We start from the raw sequence: 6,000 nt of genomic DNA on the forward strand, positions 1-6,000 counted from the left end.
AGATAAATACATACATACAAACATACATACATACAGAGACACACATGTATATAAACAAACAAACAAACACACAAGGTACATTAAAAAAATAGAAGCCTGTGATTAATGTAAAATCTCACTTAACTTTTCAATATATAGTTTTGTAACCTGTAGTCTAATGAATGAAAACTGTTTCTAGTCATATTGTATTTAAAAATAATAATAATACATAATCAATAATGCAATGCCCACACTTACATACTATTCTTGATATGAAGAAATGAAAATATATTTCAAACTGTCCCACTGTTTGTCAAAAATGTCTACCTTGTTAATATTTTTTTGTGTTTCTCTCTCGACTTGGTATTGGTACTTAATATAATGCTTAGCAATCTCTATAGACGGTCTTTTAAAATTCATTTTACAAATATATATATATTTCTTTACAAATAAAAGCAAAAGATTGGTTTCATAATCAACATTTTGTATGCCTAAAAGAAATTCTATTCTTGTCAAATGCAAATGAGTATTTTTAAAAAGACCATGAATCATATCGAAAACAACTTCACAGTCCTAAAAAAGGTGTTCCAAGCTTTCAGATTTTTTTTGCAAAAACTGCAGTTTGGATTATCTTTGTATTGTATCTTATACCAAAGTTCGTTTGTGCCAAGTATTCTGTGTACAATTCTGTATTGAAACCATTGTAAATTCGTGTTTTTAGTGGTGTCAAAAATAAGTGAAAAAATGTATTCCATTCTTTATCTTCATATTTAGTATTAAGTTTTTGTTCCCATTTAAGTTTACAAACAGGTGTACATTTATTTGTTTTTAATATATTATGCATAGGTTGTGAACCCTTTTCATTTTTTAAAATCTGAGAGAGAATTGGTGGAATATAAGGTCTTGAAACATATTTTAAACTACTAATAGAATAACCAACACTTTTAAGATATTTAACTACTGCGTTACATATGCCTTGAAAATGCAAAAAATTAGCGCTCAAATTTTAAATTTTATTGACTTCATGGATCTCATATAAATCCCAATTCATGTTAAACAAGTCACCTATACACTGGACACCAGCATTAAACCATGACTTTAAAAATATACTTTTTTTACCAATCAATATATTTGGGTTATAAAATAATGGATATTCCAACACTTTATCGGAACATGGGATATTTTTTCACATAATTGAACAAAAGCATTTAAAGTATCCTTCCAAAATAAGTTTTTACAGGATTTCGCTATGGTTTCTGGGTAATGAGAGCCACAATTTAATAATTTATTTATATCTATTAGTTTATAAACAATATCTAGCCATTTTCCGTTTTTCGTAATGATTTGTCTAATCCAAGTAGTTTTTAATGCAGATATAAATGCATTTAAATCTATCATGTCAAGACCTCCATCTTATTTATTTTTTTATCAAAGCGTCTTTTTGATAGCATAAACTTCCTGCCGGAAAGTTTCCAGCTATACGTGTGCATGACTGTGGCGAATCGGTTCCTATTTTTAACATCAATTACTTAATGATATAACACAAAGTTCCTGCCTACAGCCATGCGACCTTACCACTGTCACTGGAAATTCTCAATTCTCTTACATATGATCATTATTTTTGCAACAGTGTCAAATATTTTTACATGTTTGTCTTGCAAACAGAAATGACGTCAACAACCTATGAAAACATTAAATTTCCTCTCAGGCGATTCCTTCCCGGTCTACAATCAAGGGAAAATAAAACATTTTTAGGTTTCTTTATTCTTGTATTAGTGCTTCGCATCGGATGTAGTTCACTTAATCACCACCATCTTTTCAGAAAAAACATTTCTCAGTCAGAACTATGTAGCTGTGGTCTTAGTGAAACTACACACCATTACTTTTTTATTTGCCCACTTTATAATGGAATAAGAGAAAGTTTCATGAACACCTTACCAAACTACTGTACTATAATGTTGCACACACTACTACATGGCGACTGTAACATGAGTGATAATACTAACTGTAATATTTTTCTTACTGTTCAAGATTATATCAGCAAAAGCAAGCGATTTACTTAAGATACCCTTCTTTTATCAATGCCATACTGTTAGTGCCGTCTTGAAATATCTTCTTTACTCTGCTATCTTATTTCTTCTTATCCTCTCTTTATAGGATAGTTGATTATTTTACAAAACCTTCTTCTAACCCACTACGAACTCATATGTTTTGTATATAATATAAAATTCATTCTTATTACATAATTACTCATTGTACTTTCAAGCATATCCATGTACATACATATACACACTGCCAATATTTAGCAAATAAAAACTAGGATAAGACCTATATATAAGCATCAGCTTTCGGTTCTGATCCTTTTTCATTCATTTCATGTGTTGTAAAGTTCTGTTTGTAAAGTGAAAATGTGTATACTTGTTTGAAATAAACTATGTTTAAACTAAACTAAAAACGTCTTTTTTAACTTTGCATGGACCTTGCCATATAAAATCAAAGTTTCTATTTGTTGAATATAAGATTTTGGAGGATTAGGCAAAGAAACAAACAATTGATTAAAGAGTGACAGTACAAGAGTTTTAATGACAACTATTCTTCCAATTGGTGTAATTATTCTTCTCTTCCACATTTTTAAAATATTTTCTGCTTTTTCAATTTTAGATTTGTAGTTTCACTCTAGCATTTTTGACAAATCTACATGAAACTTAAAGCCAAGCATGTCAAAATTTTGCTGATTCCCAGATAATTTCCATTTTGTTTTTATACTATTTGCACTAAATTTTTCTTTTCCAATCCAGACGACCTTTGTTTTGTCAAAATTAACTTTCAAACCAGAAATAAAAGTAAAAGTGGACTATGTGTCTAAGGTTTCATTTAAAGAAGAGGCCGAACCATCTAGAATAATTGAAGTATCATCTGCGAATTGAGATAGCTTATGTTCTACCATATTCATTTTAATTCCTTTAATATTGTTATTTGACCGAATTTTCTGCGAAAGTATTTCAGCACATAAAAAAAAAAAAATACAACTTAACGGATCACCTTGCAGGCACCCACGCTGAATGCTAAAGAACTTTGATAAAAATCCATTTTGACATATTGCTGAAATCCCATCTTTATAGAAAATGCTAAACCATCTTTTGATGTCTTCTCCAAAATTAAAAAGTGACAACGTTTTATCTACAAGAACCCAAGACAAAGAATCAAAAGCCTTTTCAAAATCGATAAGGAGTACAAGCCCAGGAATGTTATTCTCCTCTGTATATTGCATTATATCATAAATTAGTCTTACATTTTCTCCGTTTAAATCCTGTTTGGTCAGTGTTAATAAGTTTGTCTAAATATATTTTTATTCTATTCGCTATGCATCCAGAACCAATTTTATAAATTGTATTAAGCAATGTTATCGGTCGCCAATTTTTTAAAAATTGTTTTGGCTTATCACCTTTAGGGATACATGTTATTATACCCTGTGTTTGTGTTACAGATAAGTTTCCGGATATAAAAGCATGGTTTAGAGCCCTGCAAACAAATACTCCAATTTTGTTCCAAATTTTTTTTATAAAATTCTGCTGAAAATCCAGATGAGCTTGGACTTTTATTATATACTTTTAAATGAAATATTGAGAAATATTGATGAAATAAAATGCGTATTTTCTTTTTCCGTATTTTCACTGTAAAAATTTATTTTTCACTGCAGTGAAACATATTTTCCGTATTTTCACTGGTGTCTTGCCGGACTACTTTCTTTTAAATTCTGCTAGTACTCAAAATTTCAGGGAAAGTCTTGCAAATTTTAATGTCCTGAAAGAGAAAAATGTATATAATAAACAGAAAATTCAAGTTTTTTCTATAAATACATGTAGCATGAAAATTACCATATTTTACTCGTGGCTACCGCCACTCATGAAATATTTATTTTCATACCACTCGATGAAAATAAATCATGTATTTATAGAAAAAACTTGAATATCCTCTATTTATAATTTTTCATATTCTTTAAAACGGTAGATGCTTCTTCTAGTCTGATTTTACCCTCGAGCGATTTTGACTCTGTATTTGATAATGTTGTTAACAAAGTTTAAAAACACATTATCCTCTAAGCCATGTGAGGTACACGTATATAATGATTCATAAAAAATGCGGTTTCGTTTAAGATTTCTTCTTGTTTTGTTATCAAAGTACTATCGTTTTTCATGATTTTTGCGATACATTTATTAACATAATTGCTTTTTTCAAGATTACTAAATAATTTACTTGGTTTCTCTCCATCAACTACCCAGTCCACTTTTGATCCCAAAATGTAACCTTGAAACTTATTTTCTTGTATAATATTTAATTCGTTACGCAGCTGTTTGAGTTTTTCCTTATTTGGAATAGTTTCTGAATTTTCTAGCATTTCAATATCTTTTTTATCTGTATTTCCCTTTCATTACTTGCTTTTTTCTTATAAGAACCGTAGGATATGGATTTACCTCTTATTTCCATTAATAAAGTTTCTAAAAATAACTGATCGTTTATTACAAATTGTATATCCTCGTTTGGAACACTTTCAACTGTTTCGAATTTATAAACAGGTATGGCATATTGCTTTTTAACGTCTTCATATTTTTTTTGTTTATTTCATTAACACATTGAATATCTCTAAGTAGAGAATTGTTGTGTTTCCAGAGCCCTTTACCATGCTTAAAATCGTTAAATTTTAATTGCATTATAATAATTGAATGATCAGACTGAAAACTAGGTATGATAAAAACATTTTCACAGTATGGTAACATAAAAGAAGATAAAAGAAAGAAATCGAGTCTAGCTTGTTGCAGTGGGTTTGCCTTTCGCCAAGTATATCGCTTTTTATCAGGTTGAAGTTCCCTAAAAGGATCAGTTAGACTTTTTTCTTCCATGTGTTTCAAAAGAGTTGATCTTGCATTTTTATTATTTATATTCTTATAGTTATAATCTAAATTATTTTATACACTTCATTTTCTTTTTCTTTTCTTTTCTTTTCATATTACAATTTGAGAAACTGCCTTTTTAGTTTTATGTATTGGCTGAATAAAGAAGAAGGTACTCTGTCAAGACACCAGTGAAATACGCAATATGTTTCACTGCAGTGAAAAACTTTTTTTTACAGTAACTATACGGAAAATGAAAAAATACGCGTTTAATTTCATCATCACTTTCTTATAATTACTAAGTTTATAATAAATACATATATTTATTTCTCAAAAGTTAGAGTAAATATATACACTGGGAGATTGCAGTTTTCATAACTTTTGTATTTTTTATACGTTATAAGAAACAAGCTCTTCGTCGTTGTCATCGTTTTAGTTTATTGTTTATATAGCACATTCTTCATCCAGGATAAAGAAAGCGGTCAAAGGGAATTAACTTTATTCACGTAACTATTCACTTGTTTTGTTAAAACAATATATTTCTCTTTTTGAAAATAAGTGATAGGTCATTTGGCCGCGGCTGCATAAGACAGTCCTGGTTTGGAATACTGAGTACGGGTCTGGATTGTTGTTTGAGGCATAGAACTATTTGGCTGTTTAGATGTAGTTGGGTATCCTTGGGTTTTGCTCAATTCCTGAGCATGTGTTTCGTCCTTTTCCGGCCACGGAAGATTTAACCAATAGCGGTAGTTTTTAAATTGCAATTGCGTAGCAAATCCCCGCTTTTTCAACATTTGACTTGTCTTTTACACGACACAATGCCAACACATCCGCGTTCATGTTCGTCAAACCTTCGTTGACATAAATCTTATGTTCTTTCAGGTGCTTTGACATTTTGAAAAGTTCGACTTTTGTTTAGCGTCTTACAAATTTAACTATAATTGGCCTCTGCTTGCCGACTTTGTATTTTCCAATTATTACTGTGCTTTACTTTTTTAGATTTAGTCTTTTTATCTTTTTGTTTAAAAACTGGGTAAACAGGTTGATTGTCAATATTGTCACTGGTGTCTAATTCACTAGCAGTTGAAGAGCGCTGTCTTTTCTTGCTTTCATTTGAGCTCATTATGAT

This window comes from Ruditapes philippinarum, unplaced genomic scaffold, assembly GCF_026571515.1.
Source record: "Ruditapes philippinarum isolate M1 unplaced genomic scaffold, ASM2657151v2 ctg1182_1_1_1_1, whole genome shotgun sequence".
NCBI classification, from domain to species: domain Eukaryota; kingdom Metazoa; phylum Mollusca; class Bivalvia; order Venerida; family Veneridae; genus Ruditapes; species Ruditapes philippinarum.